This window comes from Microplitis mediator, chromosome 10 (genome assembly GCF_029852145.1).
Source record: "Microplitis mediator isolate UGA2020A chromosome 10, iyMicMedi2.1, whole genome shotgun sequence".
NCBI classification, from domain to species: Eukaryota; Metazoa; Arthropoda; class Insecta; order Hymenoptera; family Braconidae; genus Microplitis; species Microplitis mediator.
Window position 1 is genome coordinate 16,821,369 of NC_079978.1, and position 14,445 is coordinate 16,835,813.

Here is a 14,445-nt window from a genome sequence, read left to right on the forward strand (position 1 = left end):
AATATTCTGGTGCAGTTCTGATTCTCAATTATCATTTATAAAAACATCGAGGTGTTTTTGATCATCAATTCTGTTTTATACTTATATGTATAAAAAGTTGTTTGTTACACTTTGAATTCTGAAAACAATAAGGAAGTGAGAATACTTATTGAACCTACCACATTACGTTTTTTTTCGTACTTCTCAATCATCGTCCATAGTGGGCTACGTACTACTACCATATTATATCAATAAGAATTTCGTTTTGTTGAGGGCCAAAGATTACACAGTCGAAGATCACTGCAGCTATGCCAGTTCAAAGAATTCTTCACGGACCTCAATCTCCACCACCGCCGTTACCACCATCACCACCACCTTGCAGACAAGATCTGCAAGATGTTGCAACTGTGGCTATTTACATTGCCTCCGATAAACTTCGGGAGGCTGTAGAAATGCGAGCGCGGTTAAAGGCGACATTAGATCAGTTAGAAAAAAAAATGGAGGAAGACCGTCTTCGTCAGTTAAGGGATGAAGAGCGTCGTCAGAAAGCGCGTGCTAGGCCGAAAGCACGTGCTAGGCCGAAAGCTCCTGCAGTAAAAACATACTCTGGTCCATACAAGGGAACGAGGTTACAACGGAAACGCGGGCGGGATAGTAGTAAACAAAGTGCTGAAGGAACGCCCACAAAAAAATAAATGATGAGCCAAGAAAATAAATGAGCTCTGAAGGGATTCAAATTTAATCTTGACTCAAGATAACTTTTTTTTTGTGCCGATATCTACATGCCGAAAACAGAACCAGGCAAAATTGCTCAGTCAGGAAGGATTGGTCCAGTCCAATTCGAAAAAGGGGAGGAAGGAAGATCCCTTAGAAATGGACCAGTTTCTGGAACCAGCAAAAAGAGCGAAAAGAACTAAATATTGTAAATATAAATCATTTAAATGTATATTTCTGTAAGTAAATAAAAATTTAGTATTAATTAATTCAATAGATTATTTATTTATACTTCCCTTTTAATTTTTCCTTCCCTGATTAAAAGAAACGATTTGCAATGTTGAATTCCTATAAGAAGAGTGATTTAAAAGTATTCAAAAGCATTAAAAAGTATTAAAAAAATTTTTTTTTTCTAATCGTTTTAAATCGATTCTTTTAATAAGGGTTCCTTTTTATCATTGACTATTTTAATTGTCGTGATTATGATCGATAAGCGGCTTGAAATACAACAGCTGTTTTTATTATGTTATTTTTTATAAAAATAATAAAGAAAGAGATGAATTAAATGAGCTGGAAATGAGTCGCTGGTGGTAATTGGCAACACTGCGCAGAAAATCCGAACAAATTCAACGCTCGAATTCACTCGCGTCAACGGCACATCGCGCTTTTTTCAGGTTTTCGAACATGAAAAATTATTTTTTTAATACACTTATCCAAAAAATTAAAGGAACAAGAAAATTTTCTAAATTTTTTAGTGATTTTTGGAAGACTGTAATTTCGTGAAAAATGATCGTATCAAAAAAATGAAAAAAGCAAATTGAAGCTTGAAATCTCTAGTTTGAAGATAATTCAGCAAAATAATTTTTTCAGCCACGGTTTTTGCGGAATCATACACTGAGAGAAAAAAGTGTATATTTCCAAGTAAAATTTCTTGATTTAAGTATTATTTTACTTAAATAGTGCCAAGTAAATATTTTCTTAATTTTAGTACAAATGCATTGTCTGTAGAAAATTTATGAGTAGATTTAAACAATTGTTATAAAGATAAGAAATATTATACTTCGATGTAGTAAATTTTTTCTTGTTTTTAGTAGTATGAGTTAAGTAAACATGGTTACTTGAATTTAATTTTTTTTTCTCTCAGTGTAAGAATAAGGTCGAGACAAAATTTTTTAGTTTTGTTTTTTAGGTCTACGGGGCCGGGAAAATTTTTTTCGAAAAAACCAATTCATGGTTCGTTTAGGAAATTTAATCAGCTACAATTTGCTTTTCTTGTTTCTCTGTACAACAATTTGCTGCTGAGATATCAGCCGTCAAATGAAAAAGGATCCTTTTATCTTTGATTATCGATATCTCAGCAACTAATGGTTGCACAGTACTTAGAAGGGCAGTTTAAGAAACTTGAATAAATTCCCTACAGGCTACATTTTTTATTTAAAAAAAAAAAAAATTTCTTTTATCCTTAACATCAATTTGAAAAACCCACAAAGAATGACCATTTTCTGGTTTTTTAGTTAAAATATTGATGGAAAGGTCAATGTTGCCGGGTGATTTTACAGCTTAATGTAAAAACCAAAAACCTTCGAAATTTTCAGATTGATCTTCAGATTTTCAGATTGACTTTAAATTGTGTAATCGTTATCAAAATGAAAAAATTAATTTTTTTCGGATTTTCTTTCATTTTTGCGTTAGTTACTCAGTAAATGTAAGATAAAGAGAAAAAAAAAAAAATTTCCAAAAAACGAAAAAAAAAACCGCCGAGTAAAACGTAAAAAAAAGAAGTAAAAAAATTCTTGTTTTATCTCGTTTTTGGAAATTTTTCTTTTTTACTCTTTACCTTACATTTATTAAATAACTAATTTCGCTCACAAATTTGGAAAAATATCAAAAATGATTGAAATTCGGATTTTTTTGTTCTAAATTTCTTCCTTCTCGTGACAGCTGTAGTTTATATTTGTGAAACCATGACTGCTCTGAAAATTTCAGCCCAAAAATTAAATATTTAAACATCGCTCAAGAATTTTGAATGTTTCCGAGTACTGTCTTTTGGACGTTTTTAAGCGACCCTTGAATATTAATAATAAAGCTTCTTCATTGCATGACTCATTCGTGATCAAGCATGATCATGCATGATTCATTTTATATAGATCAGGCTTGCTCATGACTAAGGCCAAGAATTTGGTTTTTTTCGAAGGGAGAGATAAAAGATGGGAGGAGCTGAATTTCTGATTGGTTGAATTTTTATAGATTTGTATTTGTTTATTTGAATGGAGTGAAAAGAGCGATGATACAAAAATAAGTTTAACCAATGCAAAACAAATATACTAGTCACATAACCATGTATATTTGTAATTTTGATGTAGAACTTTATTGGTTGAAACTCTAAAATATGCACCCAACTATATTTTGAATGAATTTAAACTAAGGGTATTATTTTGCAAATATTTTAGATGATATTACTTGAGTCGACGGATTACAAAATTTTTCTTTAATTGGAACATGATTTGCACGCTGGACAGCTTCTATTCATTCAAAATATAGTTGACTGCATATTTTAGAGTTTCAACCAACGAATAAGAAGTTCCACATCAAGATTACAAATATACATGGTTATGTGATTAGTATATTTGTTTTGCATTGGTTAAATTTATTTGTGTTTCATCGCTCTTTTCAGTCCATTCAAATAAACAAATACAAATCTATAAAAATTCAACCAATCAGAAATTCAGCTCCTCCCATCTTTTATCTCTCCCTTTTAAAAAAACCAAATTCTTGACCTTACTCATGACTTACGTTAGAAATAATTGTATCCAGAGATGTAATCCCTCGGAAAAGGTCATGGTTGAGCATACTCTGTCATCCATGATCATGCACAGCGCAGACATGATCGTACAAGGCTATGTTTGGTCAACCTTAATCTTTCACGGTTATATGCAAATAGTGAAAAATATTTATGAAAATTCAGGCTTGATCATACATGACTAAGCATACTCGTTCATATTCATAAATAAAAGTTAGTCATTAATAGAAACTGTTAGATTAATTATAATTATTGTTTCCGTTTTATTTTATTATTTTTTTAATTTAGATGCAGTTAATGTTAAAAATTCTTGAGCGCCGTTTAAATATTCAAATTTTGAGCTGAAATTTTCAGCATAATCATGATTTTACAAATATAAGCTATTGCTGCCACGAGAAAAAAAAAAAACATTTAGAAACGAAAAATCCGAATTTCGATCATTTTTTATGTTTTCCAAATTCGTGAGCGACCTTTTGGAAATTTTTTGTAGAGCAGATTTTTAGAGCGACTTCTTAAAACATCATAAACCAATAAATTTTCATAAGAGACTCGAAAAAAAAAATAGTCGGGTTTTTTGGGTCATCCTAATACATATAGGAGAGGAGGGGGGGGCATAAAGGGGTAGGGTAGGCAAAACGGGGCACCTCCAGAATTTCATAAAAATTTTTTTTTTTTTTCGTCTAATTACTATAAATCCGATACATTTGCTCATTTTTAGCCCTACGCATGATACCTGGGGCAAATATATTTTTCTCAATTTATCTATAAATTGTCTTATTGAGGTTATTTGCATGTTTGCATGTTTAGGTTTCCACTATATAAAAATGGTGTATTACCGTACGATGGACGGTGTGGCTCAATAAGTTATAGATCAAATTGAATGGAATATAGTATATGGCCGGATAGCTCAACTGGTAGAGCACTCGGCGCGATACCGAATTGGTCTGGGTTCGATTCCCAGTTCGGGCTATCTATATTTTTCTCAATTTATCTATAAATTGTCTTATTGAGAAGGTTATTTGCATGTTTGCATGTTTAGGTTTCCACTATATAAAAATGGTGTATTAGCTCGTGTGAATAGCCACACTCGCCTACGGCTCGTGCGTTATTCACACTCGTACTCATGTGACTGCGCCATAAGCTATCAGTTCATGCGCATCACGCTCATCAAGATATCTCTCTCCTTGCACACGCGCTATACAATCTACTATTTACATAAGAATAAGTAAAAATGATTTTTGTTTACTCCAATGTTTTAGCAGTTCTGACGTAAAACATCAAATTATGAATTAAAATTAAAAATAGCGATGATAGACCTCTTAAAATTAATATTAAGGGCTCAAACTTTCATGAAATTTTTTTTTTGTCATTCTGAATAATATTTTCGATATAGCTATGACAGAAAAAATTAGTCAATGTTTTTGGCCCACTCCGTATGTAATATATACTTTACGGCGTCTTTAAATGATAAATATATATATAGTATATCAGTCGTACTCTAATGATACGTACAGTGAGCATTATTATTTTGTATTCTCAAGTGTTTTTTTTTAATTTTAAGCTATTACTGATTTAATATTCTTGTTAGGCATTATATGATTAGTTTTCAAATTTTTCATGCTATTTTATAAACTTTATAATCTTTTTATAAACAAATGGATTAATTAAATATTTTTGGAAAATTTTTGTTCACCATATTGTTAGCGTAAGGAAATAATAATTTAAAAAAAAAAATTTTTTTCTTAAAAATGCATTTATAATTTTTATAAATAAATGCGTGTTGTTAGAGAACTATAACAGATAAACGTCAGGTTTAAAATTTATAAAAAAGCTTAACTCATACTGTATAAAAACGACTCGAAGGTCGAAAACTGTATCTGCAATAGTTGCAAAGTTACATCAATTTGTCTGTTGACAAATTGAGTCAGTGCTCGAGCTCTGTCGTACTCCAAAATCCAGATGTTTTTTAAACAATTGAAAAAATTTTTATTTGCCATATTGTTGCAGGTTGCTGTTTTTGTAATTTTTTTTATGCTCTAGAAAAAAATTAAAATAAAAAAAAAAGTTGTCAAACAAACAAATGAATAAATTGTTGAGAAAAAAATTTTTTTTTTGCCATTATATTTAGAAATGCAAATTATGATTAAAAAAAAAACGATTCCTTGATGAAAAAAACGATTATAAACAATAAGATATAGTTTTTAAGAAAATTTTGTTTTTTTATAAACAAATAAATTTTTTATAAACAAATGGATTAATTAAATATTATTGAAAAAATTTTTTTCACCATATTGTTAGCGTAAGGAAATAATGATTTCGAAAAACAAAATTTTCTTAAAAACTATATCTTATTGTTTATAATCGTTTTTTTCATCAAGGAATCGTTTTTTTTTTAATCATAATTTGCATTTCTAAATATAATGGCAAAAAAAAAATTTTTTTCTCAACAATTTATTCATTTGTTTGTTTGACAACTTTTTTTTTTATTTTAATTTTTTTCTAGAACATAAAAAAATTACAAAAACAGCAACCTGCAACAATATGGCAAATAGAAATTTTTTCAATTTTTAAAAAAACATCTGGGTTTTGGAGTACGACAGAGCTCGAGCACTGACTCAATTTGTCAACAAACAAATTGATGTAACTTTGCAACTATTGCAGATACAGTTTTCGACCTTCGAGTCGTTTTTATACAGTATGAGTTAAGCTTTTTTATAAATTTTAAACCTAACGTTTATCTGTTATAGTTCTCTAACAACACGCATTTATTTATAAAAATTATAAATGGGGCATTCCACGCCAAATCGACCACTTTTGACCTCGACCCCTCTAGATTTGCCTGAAAATTTTTTTTCCTCTTCTACCCTATTAAAATCATTTTACAGGAAATTAACAAATTTTTTTACTCAACCCAAAAAAAGTTATGGATTTTTCAAAAATAAGGCTTTGATTTTTCCAAATAGCTATAACTTCTTCAAAAATTGACTAATTGGGACGTTTTTTTTTTCAAAATTTTTCTCTTCAAATGAATTTTTTAGAAAAAAAATACAAAAAAATTAAAAAATATTAAACTCTATAAAATTTTCGGCTTTTTTGAGAAAAACCGTAATTTTTTTAAAGTTCGCCATTTTTTATTTTATTTTTTATTTCCTCAAAAAAAAGTTTAATTTACTCTGCCATTTTTCCCGCCAATTCCAGAGTGGGCGGACTTTTTCTTCTATTTTTTTTTATCAATTCAAAAAAAAATTTTGCCCAGTTGGGCTTATTTTACAAAATATCACTCTGGAAATTTTTGAGGATTTATAGACAACTTCAGTGTTTGACAAACTGAAATGAAGAAATTAATTGGAAGTGGTAATCCTCAAAAAAATTTGGATTTTTTTCAAAAAATTGAAAAAAAAAATAGAAGATACCATCAATAGTTTTACTGTAATTTTTTTCAAAAACTACACCTGCAATTAAAGAGAATGAAAAATAAAATTGCCATTTAGTGTATTTTTGACCAAGTTACAGGCTTTTGAAATAGCGGTGTGCGTTAGATTTATTTTTCGAAATCAACCACATGGTAAAAAAAAGGCCATTCGGCAGCCGAAATGGAAGGTAGATTTTCCAATTAATCTATATAAAAAGTTTCATACATACATATCTTGTGATACATGTTAGTGTATAGTCATGATATGAAATTAGGCTCGTTTTCTAAGAGTAAGAGTAAAAAAAAGACAACGACTATTTTCGATAGAGAACTTCAGATAGTTGATATGACAAAACATTATATAGGTAATGTACTAAACTAACCTTCACGTAAACAAAGTATAGAAATTTTAATTAGTATGAGATCATAATTGTAATTACTATTACGACGGCAAGATCAGTTATAATTATAGGACGTACAAGTACGATTGAAACAGCATAAATAATAAAAAAAATACTTTTAAAATATAAAATAGCAGTGAAATTTACAGGTTATTTTGTTCACACTATAATACAACTGACAAAATTGTATTATAATGGGAAATGCATAAGTTATGTGAAATGAAAACCATGTTTCAACATTTTTTGATTCCATTAAAATTTTTAAGGCTATCAAATTATTGGAAGAAATGGTCAAAACATTAAGTTGAAGGTCTTTAATTAAAGCTTATTAGAAAAGCTTTTAAATACTTTTTACTGGAATTGTCTATCAGTTTTAGTTTTAATGTTATATGAACTTCAACAGTGAATAAAAACTGATTTTTTCGAAAACTCGTGGAAATTTCAAACAGCCATAACTTCACAAATATTTGAACGATTCAGCCCATCTTTGAACTTGATCAAGATAATCGCCTATAGAATAAGTGTGGAAAATTTCATTAAGATCCGATAAGAACTGTAGGTGCTATCGTAATGACAAGACCAGCTATAATCATACGTCGTAGAGGTACATTTGATACATCATAAGTAATAAAAGAAATACTTTTAAAATATAAAATAGCTGTGAAATTTACAGGTTATTTTGTGCACAACAAAATACAACTGACGAAATTTGATTATAATGGGAAATGCATAAATGATGTTGAATGAAAACCATATTTTCAACATTTTTTGATTCCATTAAAATTTTCAAGGCTATCAAATTATTTGAAGAAATGGTCAAAACATCAAATTTAAGGTCATAAATTAAAGCTTATTAGACAAGCTTTCAAATACTTTTTACGGAAATTATCTATGAGTTTTAGTTTTAAAGTTATATGAACTTGAAAGTGGATAAAATTTTTTTTTTTTGAAAAATCGTGGGAATTTGAAACAGCCATATCTTCTAAACTAATCGAACGATTTAGCCCATCTTCGAACTTAACCGTGGTAATCGCCCATAGAATAAGTGTAAAAAATTTCATTAGGATCCGATAAGGATTCTAGGCGCAATCGTGTTCTCAAAACTTGGTTCTATTACATATATATATATATATATATATATATATATATATATATATATATATATATATACATACATACATATATAAATTTTTCAACGAATGGTATTTTCGAACTCTACTCAACTAATTATGATAGGTTGTGACAAAATTCCTTGAAAAATCGACCATGAGGACAAATACAATACCTAGATTTTTAAAAAAATCTACCTAAAAATAAACCAAATGGTAATTTTGTTTTTCTCTTCAGTTTCAGGTGTAATTTTTGAAAAAAAGTACAGTAAAATTATTTACATGTATCTGCTATTTTTTTTTTTCTATTTTTTGAAAAAAATCAAAATTTTTTTGAGGATTACCACTTACAATTAATTTCTTCATTTCAGTTTGTCAAACACTGAAGTTGTCTATAAATCCTCAAAAATTTCCAGAGTGATATTTTGTAAAATAAGCCCAACTGGGCAAAATTTTTTTTTTGAATTGATAAAAAAAAATCCCAAGTAAAAATGAAATTATTATTTTTACGAAAAAATTATAAATTTTTATCGACCACCGCACCACCGCTGCATCACCGCTGCACGACCGCCGCACCAATGCTTGAGCATAACGCCGATTTCACAAAAAAAATGGCATTTATATGCCCAAATATCTTATGATTAATTAATTAATTTACCCGGTTTATGGTGAGAGAAATTTAATTGTCCGGTAAAAGTGAATTATATATGGCCATATATTAAAATTTTCAATATATACATAGCCATGTATAGAAATTTCAACTAAATTAAAAAAAAAGACTCACTCAATTTTAGTAGTTTTTTTTTTTTCTTTGACGATGCGGAAATCAATCAGATTTGTGATGAAATTAATTTCTAACCGAGTAGAAATTTTTAATTTAGGAAAAAAACGCTATAAATATCAACCAAACGCACACGATTTAGTAGGATTCGAACCCGGGACCTTACGCACGAAAGACCGACGCTTTAACGACTAGGCTACGCTACCGACAGTGACTACTATGTTTACTTGTGCTATATGAGATTGAAAAGAATATACCACTTTTAAATCACTAATAAAAAATAATTTACAACAAAATATCACAGCTATGGTGCGGCGGTATGGTGCGGTAGTGGTGCAGCGGTGGTGCGGCGGTCCCCGAGTCGAAAAATTTACCCTCATTTCAACCTCAAAAACTTCACAGAACATTAACTGAACCTCCATAACCGCATTGAAACCTTAAATGAACCTGTATAACTTGCCTGAGTCGAATATTGAATCTAATTTCAACCTCAATAACTTTATCGAACCTCAATCTCACCCGCTTTCCAACCTCAAGAACTTCATAGATCCGCTGTAACTGCTTTCAACCTCAAACAAACCTCTATAACCTCATTATATCTTAATCTTGTTTTATTTTTTATACATTTCTCAACATCATTTCAACCTGAATAACCTCACTACAATAATTCGTATTATTATTATTATTATTATCAGTATTATTATTATTGAAACTAATAGGTTTCATACGATAATATATATATAGGTAAGGCGAAGAAATTAGTGCCCCAAGTCGCCACATATGGCGCATTGGTTTCCGGTGTTTACGAGATAAAGACGTAAAATAAAACATGGTTGAAAGTGACGCCTAATGAATATTTTTTAATTGCTACTGATTCGTAATTAATAAAAATAATATTGTGCAAAATATCCAAAACAACTCCTCCCTTTGGCTTAATTGGTGAATTGATTATGAAGAGACAGAAATTATTTTTACCTCGAAGTTACCTAAAACGAAACAAAAAGTGGCCCTGATTAAAAAAAGCGATTTAAAACGATTTGCAATGTTAAATGCCCATAAGAAGAGGGATTCAAAAGTATTCAAGGTATTCAAAAGCATTAAAAAGTATTTAAAATTTTTTATTTCGAATCGTTTCAAATCACTTTTTTCAATCAGGGGGACGCTGCTTACAAATTAAAAATGAGAAAAAAAAGAAAAAAATATCAGTATTAAAAGGAGAATCCGAGTTTTAACCTTAAACTGTAAGAAATTTATTAATTTCACAATATACTCTCTAAGAAATTAGTATTATCAAATATATAAAAAATAAAAATTATGTTTGCAATAAAATTAAATTTTTGAGGTTAGAATCAAGTATTGTATTCTCGAATATTCTCGATCTTTTGATTTGAAGTTACTAATAGCTAATCAGAGTATATGTTTTTAATTTGAAAAAAGCATTTAAAATTCACCGTTAATATTTTATATATATCCATATAGCAACCCAGTGAACACATGACCTTATTTTGACGTCATACGTAGGTCATAGCAATGTCACGACATCTGATGTAAATTTGATGTCAATCTGACGTTCTACATGACTTTAATATGATGTAAAGCTTGTGACATCATCTTGATGTAAGCATGACTCTTGTACTATGTCACAGTTATGTCTTATGTATTACGTACGTTTGACATAGAATCTACATCACATTGTTATGTAGTAATAAAGTCATTATCCGTATATCATAATGACGTAATTTTAAAATCATACATTTATGTCAGTAGCAAAGTCACGGTTATACGTAATGTGGATGCCACTCTTAAATCATATCTTTACATCAGTGACAAGTCAGTATTTTACGCAATGCTGATGTAATGTCCGAGTCATAGTTTTTTATCATCTATTTATTGAAATAAAACAATCATAGAATGAATTTTCAAACATGTATAAATGTGTAAAAATAACAACTAAACGTCGAACATTTTTGGGGTCAAAGTAATCGATAAACTCGATAATAGATCATTCAGACGTTTTAGATTAAAACAATAGCGTGAGCATAAAAAAATTAACTTTATTTTTTTAAATGATGTATCGAAAATATCATTTAGGATGACAAAGAAAATGTAACGACAGTTTGAACTCTTTTGCTATTATGATTTTAAAGTTTAGTATCACAATTTTTCAATCGATTGAATTTCATACGATTTTGTGAAATTATTTAATGTTTCGCAAAATTTTATTTAAGATTTTTTAAATTTCACATTACAACAAAAAATTACAAAATTTGATGAAACTTAATGAAATTTTATACAATTATCATCGAGGTCGACAAATATTGCTTCTATAAAATTTCATATAAGTTCATGGAGTTTTTTGAATTTTGTAAAAATCCATCACGAAAACTTATTAACTATGTCTTTTCCGGCATTTCACTCTAAATACATCAATTAAGCACGAGATTTGAACTCTCGTGATGTGGACCAGTGAGCAACGTTCAGGACTACCAGCCAAGAGGAGCCGTGTTCGAACCCAGCAGACGCCCAGGATTTTTTCATCATTTAACGTTATCTAATCTTGTTTCAGAATTCACAATGCGTTCGTGCGGTAATAGTCAAATCAAAAATTCGGTATTTCATTTTATTTTTTTATTTTTCAAAATATTTTTTCCGAATTGATAATTTTGACATCACCCATATGTCATATTGACGTCATAGAAAGTCACACAGACATCACATTTACATCATGCATACGTCATTAGTTTTACATCATAATCTTACGTAAAAAAGTGGGAAATAATGAGTCACACCTGACTCATTCGTGACTTATACCTTACGTAAATGATGACATAGCGTAACGTCACTCTGACGTCAAATTTACGTCAATGTGTTTACTGGGAAATGATTTTTTGCAAAGTTAATTCTATTATTTTTATTTGAGGTATATTTTAAACATCGATGAAGATGATACATTTGCTTTGATTATTGTGATGAATAAATATTTTTGCTATAACTAACAATATTTTATTAATGTGGTAGGCGCTAAATATGAGATATTTTAATTTTATTGCAAAAAATGTTTATACAAATAATTTTATTTCCATAATGTATAAAAAACAATCCTGATTGAAGCGAACGATTCAAAATGATTGGAAACGATTAAATACAATTCAAAACGATTCAATTCTACTACTATATAGATTAGGGTGTGTCATTTTAAGGCTATATTTTTTTTTTACTGCTATACCCGAAAATCTGGTAGTATATAAAAATTAAAAAATTATGCCGCTGGGCTGATCGGTTTAAGTCCAATAGCGGCTTAGCTCATCAAAAAATTCGATTTCCCATTTAAATAACACGGGAAATTTTTTTTTTTAACTTTGAGTATTTTTCACTCGTGAACAAATTAATAGATCGAATTGACTAATACATACTTTTGTAGGAAATTGAACGCTCTACAAAAAAGGTTTCTTATCATTTTTCGATCAATCGATCTGTTCTAAAGTTATTAGAGCTCGAAGTCAAGTTATAGTAAATTTCGAGATCTTTATACTTTTCCGGCAAAACTATCAGACTTATCGTAAAATGTTGTAGGTTCTTTTTTGTTGACAATCTTATTCTCTACAAATTATTATCAGTAAAATTTTTTCAAATTCCGCATTGTTTTCTAATTATTTTCATTTCAATGCCGAGCTCTTGAAATCGATCAGAACACTACTTTTTTAAGAGCTTGAAATTAAAATAAAAATAACTAGAAAACAATGCGGAATTTGAAAAAATTTTACTGATAATAATTTGTAGAGAATAAGATTGTCAAAAAAAAAGAACCTACAACATTTTACGATAAGTCTGATAGTTTTGCCGGAAAAGTAAAAAGATCTAGAAATTTACTATAATTTGACTTCGAGCTCTAATAACTTTAGAACAGATCGATTGATCGAAAAATGATAAGAAACCTTTTTTGTAGAGCGTTCAATTTCCTACAAAAGTATGTATTAGTCAATTCGATCTATTGATTTATTCACGAGTTAAAAATACTCAAAGTTAAAAAAAAAAATTTCCCGTGTTATTTAAATGGGAAATCGAATTTTTTGATGAGCTCAGCCGCTATTGGACTTAAACCCTTTAGCCCAGCGGCATAATTTTTTATTTTCTATATACTACCAGATTTTCTGGTATAACAGTAAAAAAAAAATATAGCCTTAAAATGACACACCCTAATATAGATATACATTCAATATTGAGTGAGTCGTTTTGTTTAATCAGGGAATTTACATGTTATGAGAATAATAATATAAAAATTTTTTTTTTATTTTGCACATGTAAAATTTCAAAAACTTTTCTTATTAAATTTTTTAGATTTTTTTCTAAACTATTTGATTAAAAAATATCCAAAAAGTTTCAAAAAGTTATAACGGTGGGCCCTGGCTACTCCGTGTCTAGTAGCCACGGACCACAGTTAATTAGTGTTTCCCGAAATTGCTGATTTTACTTAAATTTTCTATCATTAATTCTCCTTAATTTATTCTAAAGTTCTGGTTCCAAAGACGGGAAAACTCTCAGGAAGCGGGTACTCGTCCTGACCGGACACGCGGCTGAAAATAAACTTAAAGATAAAGGACTCTGGTGATAGTCAATAATTACTACTCGGATAAATTTAATTTATGAAATTTATTTAACCAAGATCCCTCATTATATACAGTTTTCCCCTTTTCCTTAAAACTAATTTAATTTTATATATATATATACAAGTAATTCAAAAGAATTCGCGGACTCGAAACGCGCGGGAATTAATTGATAACGAGTGAGAATAATGGGCAAAGATTGGCGGGAAATTTCCGCGTTGAAGAGAGAGAATAAATCGTCTAAATATAATATTATAAATTTTATATGGGTGGCGACCAAAAGTATTGAAAACTTACAGCTGGTACTGGTCGTCGGTTCATCCCTCCGGTATCCAGTGGTACGTCCTTGTAGTTGGTGAAGTCTGCTTCGACGACGTAGCTAACTCTTGGAGATGGGATTGCACAGGACCAACTGTTGCACTTTTGGTTTTAATCAACCACACAATAAACAACTCAAATCACTAGGTTTAATTTAATATAGACTTAGGCAATATAATAAAGTGGAAGAGAGTGACCGATCGGCTCGCACACTAGAACTCAAGTGTGCTTAAACTTAACTATTCTTTATATAAATTGATACACGGAAAAGACAAATTTTATAGAGTGTAAAGTGAATAAGACCGATCGGTTCAACCACTTGAACTT

The 14,445-nt window shown here is 29.6% G+C and overlaps 1 long non-coding RNA gene across 1 annotated transcript in view; it reads right to left on the reverse strand.

Annotated features, from left to right (window-relative positions):
• LOC130675562 (uncharacterized) overlaps positions 1-14,120 on the reverse strand; it is a 36,609-nt gene extending 22,489 nt beyond the window's left edge. Inside the window, exon 1 of the long non-coding RNA XR_008991312.1 lies at positions 14,098-14,120. This is a non-coding gene — a long non-coding RNA (uncharacterized LOC130675562). The remainder of the gene's footprint in view (positions 1-14,097) is intronic.
• Between the last annotated feature and the right edge of the window lie 325 nt (positions 14,121-14,445).